Below are 13,481 nucleotides of genomic sequence, written 5' to 3' on the forward strand. Positions count from 1 at the left end.
CTAAAACGCATCGTCAAAGGGAGTCTTCTGAGCCTGTAGCCCGGTCCGGAAGGAACGCTATCTGCGATCAGGCGACCTGCTAAAAAAACATTTCGCATAGGTCGTCTCGCTTTGCAACTTACAGCATTGCTTGCAGGGCTCCTAGCGGCGGCGGGGGCAGCATGTCCTACCTATATTAGCCTGCTATTATTATAGTAGACAACTGGTCAATAGGAATATGCGATTATTTTCTATGCCATTCGTGTCATTACCCTGCGCTGTGAGAATCTGCCACAATTCGAGGAAATTTTTAATTTCGATCGCATTGTGCGTTACCACAGAGCTGCCACGCTTTTCTTACCAACGAGCTAGCTTCCTCTGCAACGCTCAGTCCGGTCTCGACCTGACGCTGAGCATCCCTAGAGATCCGCAGATATTCCCGTTTGTAAGTTAGTTAGTATAGAGGTAAAATTTAGTGGCTTACAACTAGAGAGTTGCGTAATTTCGTTTGCCAGATTCAGCTCACGAACTTTATGTGCTAGTGGACTCACGTATATAATTCATGCATATATTTTTGCAAATAACCTTACGATACAATACCTTAGCCGTTGCATAGCTCAGGAAGCCAATTCGTGTGTTCTATTGGCTCTCATGCTGTACGGGAGGACCTTATCTAGGTGGAACATATGATCTGTATTTTTTTCGCTTGAGACCGGAATAAATAAAAAGGAATATTGTGAATGAACGTAAAGCGTTTGTATACTTATTAAGAATTTCGACTGGTCTTGATTTCCTGTACAGTTACGTGCTAAACCAATATCTCGCCGTTTTAAATATATACACAGGCGCTCCACCTGCGCATAATGTATCAATCAAGTCTTCAACATGTGATAGCTACGTTTAAAGATTTACAATATTGATAGATATTTACTCCATTCTTTAGACGGAACTAGATTGATAATGAGGTTGTACACTCGTGTGCGTTATTTATTCAACAGTTCAGTGGCATCATTTCCAAATATGAAAAACATTACCTTCCATTTGTCTACCACCAACCTGCCACGGATACCACCGGTAATCGGCCCGTCTCTATCACGTGCCAAATCAGCATGGCCAATAAGCCCAATTCTGTAATGCTATCTATTAAGTAGTGGTTTGCAAAGTTAAAAATTAAGCCGTTCGTCCCGCCATTTTGGACGCACGAGCCATTGATGCTATTTGGAGGCAGACGACCCACGACGGTCTAACAATACTATGCTACTGCGAACTAATATTGTTAGAAATTAACTAGAATAACAAAGCTAAATCAATTAAAGAAGAAAAAAAAAAACAGTGATTCTACTATTTAATAGAATTACGCCTCTTCATGATCAAATATGTATAGTTGAAGAAATGTAATCATATCGCAATATTAACTAGTACTATGCATTTTACCGTACATAGGATAACGGTTACATTTTCCTCTCTTTGCTGTTTTCTCTCCTTAGGTATTTTATAAACCTGCTGCTAAATGCATCTAGTTGTATCGAATTTGTTTAGATTAGCCGTAAAATATATCACTGGATGTTTATTTTGAGCAGGAAAGTCTACATGACTTTTCCCCAACAAAGAGAGAGAATGTTCTCTACGTAAGTGGATTCCACCAGGCTGTGTTGAAGGATCCTCTAAGTAAGAGCCAAACTATGTGGGGATATACACTTAACTCACTAAGCTCCCAAACGTTTTTGGACTCAACTTGTCAACTCACCCATTTTACTATGCCACATTCCACTGGATTGGAACTGCTGAGCTAATACCTTGAGTTTGATCGGATTCTTTGGTTTCCTTCTGAAACGCTTAATCAGACCAGAGTTTTGGGTCATCTTTCTATTCTTCCTTATGCCCCATTTCCCTCCTGTCTCCGCTCCGCTTCCTTACGTTACTTAAGCTCCTTTGCTACGTCCCACCATTCGGTGACCTCTCCTCATATCGTCAACTGCGTTATCACGTATTTCTTCATTTCAATGATTGTTCCCACCTTGGCCAGTACATGTCTCATTTAAAGCCCAACAACATAAAACTACTGTATTTAGCATCGCTCTACTTTCCCGTTTTGCAGAAAACGCATATATTTGTTTGGGCTTTCCCTATTTTCATCACTTTACATTTCCTGTCTCTCCTAGCCACGTCCGAGGATCTGGCATCGAGTTTGCGGTACAGTTTCCCTTGGTGCTGCTCTTAAGTGTTTCTAAGCTCCTGCCAGGTGTCAATGGCAGCCTTTCCAACTGTGGTCGAATCCATATCATCGCCTAAAGGTAGCAAACTGCTTAGCCCTCCGCTACAACGTCCAACCAGCACCATTTGGCTAAAGCGAGAAGCGCTAGAGTCGAGAGCGTCTGCCACGGGCGGCTTATTCTTATTGACAGTATCCTTTAGGTCGACCTTGGTATGTTCCTATTGTTTGCGTTTTCTCTTCTGGCCGTGATCATGAGCGCCAAATCATCGCCATAAGCCATCGTTCCAATCTTTGTCGGGAGTTCCTCCAACTTCAGTACCCATCCTAGGCCAGATTCTAACGTAAGCGCCCTAGAATTAAGCCCCGTTTGACATCGGCAGTAACCGTGTGCTTCTGCGCCCTGCAACTACCTTTTTATCTTGTAGATATGATGAAATTATCCAGCAGAGATACGGTAAAACAACATTTCTTCTGAGCGCGTCTATAGTAATCCTCACTCTGTACTAAGAAAATCATTTCTAACGCACTAGAGTTGAATGAAGAGAGCAAAATTCTTAGTCTTAAGAGATTTAAGCCTTCCCTCCCCGCCCATTCCAGACTCTTCTTGAGTGCTCCCAGTGGAGGCATTCCCTTCCCAAAAACCGTATTGTTTATTTCCCTATTGAACTAATCTTAGAGCAAAATGTGTTACAAAAATCTTCTCAGTAATGTCTTACAGTTGATATGATTCTCTTATTTAATTACGTTTGTCATATAGCGTCGCATGTATGCGTATTATAATAACGACCATCAACGGCTATATTGAACAATTGGCTAATTATAATGAGCTTTCTGAAATTCAGATTTCGGTAGCTAGTGCATTTGGCAAAGAGTTTCTTTGAAGCTCAGTTGTATCGCACAAAACTAACCTCGTTTCCAGTTTAAATCTTATAGGGAAAAATGTGTCATAACCGTGAACTGTGTGGATTTTAGCTCCAAGCGTTTATCTACCGTTTATCTTACCGTCAACGTACTGTGTGTAACCACACAGATGGAAGACATATAGAAAACACGACTGCTACAATGGCGCTAGAAACGAAGACACTAATACAGAATCTATGATACCTGAGTAGCATCTCTGTTTTGACCCACTTGGCCAAAATCAGATCCAAGCAAACGTATCGGCGCGAAAGAATTTCCACAACCAATATTGGGAAACGTTTTTTTGTGCCGTACCACAGTATCATAGAAGCGTTCGATTTCATCGATCACATTTACTTCATCTATACTTACGAATGTCGAAAGAGCGGCTCCATTCGATTCAGCTTTTATATAGTCGAAAAATCCAGGAGCGTGACAAGCGTTATATTTCGCTCACTCAGACTTATTGAATACTGCTAGAGTTGACACAATGAGTCGAAGTTCGAATCCGGGCACGGGCACAAATGCACGATTCGTTTCGTGCTGGAAGTTAGCCGTCTGGCTGATGGGATACCTAACGGGGATACCGGACGCAGAACTCGAAACATAGAGAGACCTGGCTGAATGAATTCCCTTGTCACAACAGTGGCCCTTCTGCCCGATCATGTATAGAAGAGTCGAGCTGTTTTTCATGACATTAGTTAAATAACCGAATGAACGATGACTACATGCACGGTTAATGAGAGCAACAAGCTACATGGATTCACCTGTCGAGAGATCTTTGTCACGTAAAGCCATGTGCACCGAATGCGCTAAATAACCGACCGTGTATTTCCCACACCAGTAGATATCTTTTTTTCTTACTATAAAAACATTACTATGTCCATATTCTGATCTACACTTTAGCCTGATCCGTGTAGGACTGGACATTCATCCTAATATATTTAGGAAGAATCATGCCTGATTTAGATTCAATAGTGAAATTAAAGGGATGATAACGCTTATTTGCGGTGTGGTTTATTTCAGCAGTTGCACTTGCTAAAAAACCGCCGTCTTCTGAGCAACGAGTAGCAGTTAGAATTTTCGTGTTGTTCGTAATTTGAATAGACGATCCGTGTTTATAAAGACGGGACTCAAATAATCTTTGAGAAAGATACTAGTTTTTCCCCTTCGCAGTGGAAGCGTCCAAAGTGTCGTACTCGTCATCGTTCGCTGTCGGACGATAGCTGCTTGTTATTACGGGGATCGCCAACAAGGCTCGAGACAAAGCCAAGCTCGAAAATTTCGCAGCGACTCATAATACATATCCTATTAAGCTAAACATTAGATGCGCGCTAAGCTAGATTTAAATAAGAGAAACAAAATGTTTTTCAACGATCGTACCTTTTAAAGGATACTTTACGTGAATCAATGGTGGAAATGGATGGTTTCGTAACCTTCGTGGTTAAGAGTAACACTTTAATAGCAAGTAGTTACAGCTTCCTCCATGGGCCTAATTCGGGACGTATGGGATGGCCTCGGTCGAAACGAGTAGTACATAAAACAGAGTGGTGAAGCAAAATCGAAGTTAGCGAAGCGTCGAGTGTTCCTCAGCTAAGTAAGGCATCCGTATCGCGTGTTTCCGCTACTTGCGGGTTTTCATTCAAATTGTGCTAAAACCTGTACTATGCTGAGCGTACTTAACAACGATATAAGACGCTGACTTGTCAATAGTTGTCTTCTTATCTATTTACATATACAGTGGAAGAGCCGCCATTCAAAATAGCTAAAACGTACGAGTATTATGATGGTGACACTTGAATATGTTTAGTTCCACTTCTGACAGATATATCTGCGTTTTTATAGGAGACGCAATCTAATCACGGGATATCTTTTCTTAACCCATTTACAGATACGCGCGCATAGCTTCGTACAGCAGTTGCCATTGATACCAGCCAATATCAGATACTGAACTCTAGGTTATTTCATAGCCCACTTACGCAAAGTCTCTACTTTCGTCTTTCTACACAGCCAGCCCTATTGGAGAAACATAGGTGCTGTCCATCCGACGGGCGTGAATAGCTGATCGCTGAAACGGAGCAATGCAACATTCTCTAGTTTTACTTCGCGATACTAGGTGGTGATACTTTCGTAACCTGTAGTGCCTGCAACCCTACATCCGTATGCCCTATCTATCGTCTGCGCGTCATTGAATACAAATGCACGTCTAAATAACCCGCATCGCAATCGGACGGTCGAGAATATTTCTGCATTTTCGCGCTGCTCACATAGCAGCATCCCGTTGAATCCTCTGCTAGTGCTGAGTAGGTCGTCCTTTGGTTTGCCTATGGAGGACGGTATTTGTGCAGCGGTATGTCGGGTTGTAGTACTTTCTCGGCTAGTTTGATCGTCCTAGTGATATATAGTCAAGCAATTTGCTGACGATAAACGGCGATAGAAGCAACGCAGAAAGGACCCGACGTGAAAAACGGGTGTGTCTGATCAGTGGGGGGTTCGTCTCCTGATGTGATCCTCTGAACGAAATACAACAGTGCTGTTGCACATTTCTTTCACACTCACTGTTCTGCGTGCACGTGCTGCGAATTTTTTCGTGCTGCCTGACTTTGATGGCGTCCCCTCGATGTAGTGCTTTCTACATTCTATCCTCACCAACAACACAGTCGATGGAAACTTCCTCAGTACGAGTTGGTGACCAAAGTTCGCCATATTGAATTGTCTTAGTTTCTATATGCAGTATTGAAACTATACGTCCTTGATGTGATGGCTACAGTGAGATCGCCCTCGACATAGCAATGAACTATAGAAAACCTTTTGGAAGCGGTGTATATCTTCAAGGCTATTTCAGATTAGGAAATTACGAGCAGTATAATAAGACATGCAATAATTTCAATCGAAAATCTCTATATTACCTTTCCCATAATATATATTCCATATATATATTTCATATAATAAATGCGACGTAAATACATTAAGCATCAGTTAAGCTTAGTATCAGTAGAATCTTCAACGAGCTTCACTGCCACTGAAATTTCATCTAAAAACATAAGTGTATCTCACCGGCTCTGTTTATTTCAAATTAAAATGCGACTTAAGAGACGTTTTTTTTATTCTATATATATATATATATATATATATAATACATTAATTTTATATGAATAATGAAGTCATGGACAACACATTGTGACGAAAAATGTAAGGGAACAAATAAGGTTCCTCTGGACATTTGTCTGCATAAATCAGAGGCTGTATTCGAAAAATATAAAAGATAGAATTTTTCCTATGAAATTTATTTTTCGCTGTTAGTTGTTCGGTGTTTAGATTCTTTCTCCCAACGGATTAGATGTCCGTAGTTGCTGCAAGTGTTTTGTATGTATCGGGTTATCGAAAAAGGCCTTAACTGCACCGATCCGGCCGTATAAATGATTCTATAGAGACTTTCCGTCTAATACCTATGCTATGATACCTATAAAAGCTATTTTTTTTTTTTTATTAAAAATGTTGGCTGTCCGGATTTGTAGTACACCGTCTGCTGAAGCCTGGAATCATCAAAAGGAATACTTGTGGGGTTTAACAATACGGCGTTCCAATTTGCTGATCACTCTGTTAGTTCGTACGGGTAACGTACAACGCTAGCGTATTTTAAGCGTTTGATGTAGTGTTTGAAACAGAGTAGCAGAACGGAACGACCCATATGCCCATGCCGCAATACGAAAAGTGATGCTAGCTTATGTATAGTATAATAATAATAATATTAAATTGAGAAAGATTATTTCCCTATTTGAAGAGTTATCCGCTAGCTTTGTTAATCCAGAGACGAAAACGTTATTAGTTATACGCACAAAAATAATGAAAATCAAATAGATGGGCTCTGTTAATTGGGTTTGTCACCATTTTCAAAGCATTCATAATTATAGATAACATATTATATACGAATAATGTCTGAGCAAAGCCCGCGCCATCTTTTCCATGAAGCGATAACGAGAACATCACTTGTACGTTGGAGGGCAAACTTCACACAGTTCTTTAGTTCTTTCGTGATTGGATTGATAACCCTACTCCGTACAATGAATCACCACCGGACAGAACTCGGTACCCGTTGATCAGTGACAAGTCAAAAACTATAATAACTAAATTAACAAGGAAATTACATAATTTACAGTAGTTAGCTCTAGGCGAGGCTTGCTTCCTTTTAATTTGTAGAACACACGTTGTCAAGGCTACGTCGGCAGTCTTATCTATTATGCCCTATGCATAGAACTGAATTTAGTATGAGCAACATTACGTCCTACACGTGTACCGTGCCTTTTTTCAAATGAACTCTGAAACCTGAAACATGCAGATCCAGGTACTGTTGAGCGAATCAATTTGTCGCTTGCCTAAATTCGCCTGTATCTTTTATATACGCTTTCCGTGCTAAATAGGTATCTTGTAAGATACATATAAACTATATAGTTTTTACCAATAGACAATAGGTTACTTCTGGGATGTAGCAACTGACATAGGATTAAAACGTTCAACCCCGTTCCTACTTCATTCAGAGAACAGCATATATAGTATTTGCCAGAATGCACAAGTACATACGCTTGTCCAGTGAAGTACCTGCCTTTTGCTTAGCCAGTCAAAGAGATACCGTGTCATGGTGCAGTACATGACAGGAAGCTACCTTCGAGTTCAGGAACTTTCATTATTCATTCGAGATATAGCACCCGTAATGTTATCCGTTTTCGTTCGGAATTCGAATTTTGTGAACCTACTTTTCTCAGAACCGTCCGTTTCCTCCATCTCATATTGGAGAAAGTATTGCTAGCTGGCACGCAACATGGTTATCGACAGTAGATACTTTATGCAAATTGGATTTTTTAATTTTTTTTTAAATTAGTTTAAAGACTACAGAAGTAATTTTCTGTGGTATCTCAAACCTGTCCTTGATTTTGATCGTACTTTGTTTCATCTTTACGCTATTGTAGAATCTTCTCACATGAAAAATGTGAGGTATTCTCGTACTTCAGCTATTTTGAATAAACATCCAGTCAGATTCGTGTGCTCTGTTTTTTTTTGCACAAAATCTATTTGGAATCTTTGAGTATAATTTCTCGTACCCAAACGGGTACTGTGCTATAGGCGCTAGATCGAAGCGCATACGCATTCACTTCATATGAGACAAATTCATTCCTGAACCCTTCAAGGATAATTGCGTCGGTCTCGTAGGATCGGCTAACTGAAACTAAAGTTACCGAAGTATGCAAAGTTAACCATGTCCTCCCATTTCCTATGGAAACTACACTGTTTGTATTGTATGCTCATAATGGCGTCTTAAAAAGTTGATGGCAATCTATACTGTAGAATAGGAGTCATCTTACTGTGGTTGTTATTTGTTCCCTCTCCAAAATTAACACAGTAAAAAATGCCGGCGTGCCCAGTATGTAGTGAGATAGAATATTTGCTCCATCTGCACACCGTACAAAGCTGCCTTCTAGGCTACGAGAGTAAGAAGGGTCTAAGCCAAAGTGAAGAGATCTCAGCCTTAATCTCCATAGCTAGGCATCAGAAACCGGCAGTCACAAAGAAGTCGACGGAAAGCAAATAACTCTGAGATGAAATATAATGAAACGTTTTTCTCAAAATTAAGAAATGATAAGAAATGGTCTTCTCGATACCAGGAAGAAAGTGTCAAAGTTATATTTTAAGTTGAAGTATTCGTAACGATCTTCAGTTGAATCACATTCGTTTTGAGAGCCTGATTACGTTTTCCAATTTCGATTTTTCGCAGCTCTAAAAAACAGTCCAACAGCGTTGTCTCTGAGTGGTGGTCGTGGGCGAGCGACCTATAAACTAACGATCGCATCAACTTGCAACATATGAACGTTGGTTTTCTTCAAATAGGCCTATTCCTATTCGATACTCTACGTTAGATGTTTGTACCTCTCAATGGCAGTATTAGGGCGCTAGGGCCTTTTCGTTGCTTTGGGCGTAACAACACAGCTGTTATATCCATTTTTATTTATTATCCACAACATCTGTTCGATTAATTTAGTGGGAAGGGTAACTTTACTCTACAATTTGTATGAAGCGTATTTGTATTGACCCATTTTTGTAATTCGAAAGTTCTTTTTCTACAACTGTTTACTTACTGCATAAAAGGTACCGTTCCGATTAAATATCATGTGCACTTACCTGATCCGGACTATGACGTCAAGTTACATTATAAGCAGTTTGTTTTCTTGTAAATTTTTTCTACAAGAAAGCGTCTTTTACAGATTGGCTGCCATATGTAATTGCTTGTTTCTATTAGCTGAGACGTGGCTTTTTTAGACATTCACCTGATGGTAGTAAATTTTTGGTGATCCATTTAGATAATTTGTAGACATGTATCTATAATATGAAGAAACGATGAAACATAGGCAATCATGATCACAGTTGAGTAGTTCATTAAAAGCGGTGATCCAGGCCAGTCGATAAGCATTTTCCCTTGGTCGGCTAAAACGACCTATTTATCTTTATTGCTTACACTCATCCAGTTTGAAGCTCCTCGCTTATTTACGAGTTGAGTAAGCCTTACCGGCCGGACGTGGCTCCAGGGCTCAAAAATGCCCTCTCGATACTACACACTTCAAAGGAGGTTAAATACCAGTATCAATCATCTTATTATTAAAAAATTACACATCTCAGCTCAGCCCGCTGATGTGAGCATATTTATATGGAGTCTCGGTAGAAAACGTTTAGCTTAACTAAACAGTCAAGTAACCCTAATTACAGGCGCCTATGGCATCGACCCAATAGATCCACATTTTCATCTAGGCGCACCTTTTTATTTAGCCATATTTAAATGTTGAATTTCCTAGCCGCCTGTAGCCTACCTAGAGGCGAATGGACGGCGGACTGTTCTTTGAACAGTATATCAATCGTTGTGTGAACTGCAAGCCGTAGGCTCCATATTTAGGTCTTTCCGCTGAGTGTATTCAAATCCCCAAATTTTGTAATGCTATCTCTAAGCTTCGTTAAAGTTTTTCGTCAAATTTTTCCCTTTTAATAAGCTTTCAACTTTTCTATGTAATTATATGCAGGGTTTTATTGGAATTATCTTAATCACGCGGAACCTAATTATGATTTTTTGGATTCCTCGTTTGCCTTATGAAATAGAAACGCTAACGTAGTTCTGGACGTAAAACTTGAAACATTTGTTTTAGTGTCACATAAATAGTGCAATAAAATACGTCTTGTATGAAGATTGGGGTTCGGCTGGGATTAGGGGACTTATCCACTATAAAGGTTAGAAGACTTACTTAGCGAATGAAATAGAAGGCTTTGTTTTTTAAAGAGGATAGCCTGCAAGCTTTATTTACAGATACTGGGTCTCAATTCTGAGTAAAAATTTACTTTATACTGCCTTCTGTATTTTTTGAATTAAAATGTCTATATAAAATTAAACTTGTTCGATACTTAACGGTAAGTAATACCTGTGTGATTTTGCTGCGGATGGTTAACAATTACTTCCTGTGATGCAAAATTTTCTTTATATCAGCCTTCATTCGGGTTTTTTCATACCTTTCTTAATGAGATGTGAACTTCGTGAATGCTTAGATGGCTTTCGTACGTTTCGCTCAATATAAAATGCGCACATAATTGCAAGAGAATGCTTGTTTGTGTATGGCATGAGTGAAGTAAACGTGGTTACTGTCGAATAACAAATTTTATTCTTTAACTTTTCTAAGGAGATTAACGACTAGTGCATTATGCAGACTATACTTCACGACTAAGGTATTCATCTGGGCTTGTAAGAATTTATCTCACTTAAACTTAGATCCCGTGTCCCTATAAAGTTTTCAAAGCCTGTCGGGTTCCTTGCGTGATCCTGTGCAGGATCCTGTACGCCGCTGCTTCAACGTGTTTGATTTCGCAGCAGTTCTTCGATCCAAGCTGTCCATTGAGTCCCGTCGTTTTGAAGTCCTGCTGCTATTTTTTGGTGCGTTTTTCTCCGCCATTATATTTATAGCTAGTGTATTCTTCTGTGCAACTGTCCAGCCGTTTTACAGTCGCATCAAACAAAACCGCGAAGACCGATGCCCATCGCCTGTGTGAGCTTGTATTCAGCAGTTACGCCGAGCGCCACTTCCAGCGTGGCGACACCCGCAAAAAGAATATTTTTGCCATCATCTTCATCGCTTCGTACCTAGCATGTGTACCATATAATATTTTTCAAGAAAAGCTTAATTAATCTGCACTTTCTCCCTTTGACGCTGTTGGCTGGAGCGAGGGCCTGGCTATTTCGTGTCATCCATTCAGAAGCTCTTTCGAAAAATATCACAAATCAGGTTCCAAGTATTTCAGGTAGTCGCGTTCTCATAGTAATAACCAGGCCTTCAGTATACTTGGTTAAGTACAGGTCTAATGGAACGCTTGTAAACCTGAAGTCAACATTGTATTCTGTTTATCAAGTGATGCTAAAAGAGAAAAACCTTAAAGAGGAGCTTCTATCAGGGTCCGGTGTCTTATCTGGTCCGATTTTTTTTCAGAACTCAAGAACTGCACAAATCTTGGTCAGTCAAAAGCTTGACGACTTGTAAACAGTTTCCTCATCATTTATCCTTTTTTTTTTCATCCAAAAAACTCCTTACTTTTAGTTTTTGTCATACCACGGTCCAGTCTGCACAATCGATTCCATGGGTCTATGTTGATTGTCCTCGAAAGTTGTGTTCAGCGCATCTCTTTACTTTTGCTGATCGCAATCTTTAAAGCCGCGGGTTGTCTAAATGCTAGTGGCATTTAGACAACCCGCGGCCCGCAGTGCTAATGTCTAGTGGCAGCATCCATGAAGCCTACCTCGCTATATCTTGATCCATCCCTATCAAGCCATGTTGATGGCCTTATTTCATCAATACTATGGGCCAACAGGTCATTGCTTTCTGAGATGAATCCAGGATTCTGCAGTTCCGCGGCAATTTATTGCCACAAGGACTTAGAAACTGTGAGCTAAATGTATTTTTTCTCTCAACGCACTTTTGACATCTTCGTTGGGTGGATTGGCAAGTAAGAGAGTGTTTTCCCTGTTTATGGCAATACAATAATGGGTAACTATCCATTCCATTAACATCTGTCCCCTTTGATTAGTCCCTTGGGCGGCCCGCGCCTTTAAATAGGCATTAAAGTCACTCGAGAAAATTATCGGCAGTGTGTGGCAATCCAGCATTGAAGCAATTGGGCTATGCAGCAGAGTCGCAAGATTTTCAGCTGACCCCTCCACACTGCTCTAGTACAAGTAGGAGAATTCAACGTTTCGCACCGCTATATATGAGAAGTTCATGCCAATCTTATCTGCACCACTCCAACCGTTCAACTGATTGCATGCAATAGACGTATCCATTATGTCATCCTTGACCACTTCCCTTTTCTTTTTTGCTTGGCATGCGCCCACTGTTAGCCCACTCGTAAGGCTTAGCGGCGCTTGCCGTCCGCCAGACGTGGCATAGAGCAAGCCATGGGCGCTTCTGCTGCAATTGTAATTAAATTGGATAACCCTAAGTAAAGCCACTGTTGTTGTTGTTAACTTTCCACGGTGGCTGATCAATAGGAAGGGGCGCGTTTCCACGTTTCCTGCTAGCCACCGTCGTGTAGTTAGCCCTAAGTTTTTGAGGTTCTCGCGGTAGTCTTTCAGCCACGTTCCCGCTAAGTCTGCAAAAGTGATTTTTGCAGCCTCTTTTAAAGCTGTTATTGCTGCTGCAGGTGCATTCTATTTGGGTACAGGACAATGCCTACCTCAGTCTCTTTACGCTCTAGAAAAAAAGCAAGCAGTTGAAGTTATTAATTCAAGCATGCCAGTGTGACGTCGCAGCTTCTTGCCGCATGATTAATTTGTTTTGTCCTGCTTTAATTCGGCAGTTTCTACCCACGGACCGAGGTATCCACTTTAGAATAACCCGCCATACCACACTACTAATTGTGCTCGTTTCCAGCATGCTCCTTTACGAAGTTTTTGTAAACAACTATATAGATTATCAGATCTGTTTAGGTTTTAGCGTCCCTTTTGTCGACAAATAACGCCGGAGGTCTACAGGTTTTTTCGGCTATGCTAAATTGTACATCTCTTTTTAAAGAGCCCGGAGCATTTTTACTATGACACTGTTCTCAGTAAGGGTAGCTTGTGCTGTAATCTTTTTAGTGTGTTCTCATAGAGGCTGTTTTTTTTCTCTTCTGACTAGCATCACGTGGCCGTTATTTGTCTTCCGGTAGTCGTGCCTTTTCCTTTTTCAGACCTCTTGTTGAGTCTGTTATCCGTAACAGCCGGCCTTAGCTCAAGCTTGCTGGTAACACCTTCTATGATTTTTCCTATGCTTGCCTTTTTTCCTATTCGACATGCAACATGGTGAAGGATCTCTCATCGAACCGGCTA

Source organism: Varroa destructor, unplaced genomic scaffold (genome assembly GCF_002443255.2).
Source record: "Varroa destructor unplaced genomic scaffold, Vdes_3.0 BEIS01000001.1, whole genome shotgun sequence".
Lineage (NCBI taxonomy): Eukaryota > Metazoa > Arthropoda > Arachnida > Mesostigmata > Varroidae > Varroa > Varroa destructor.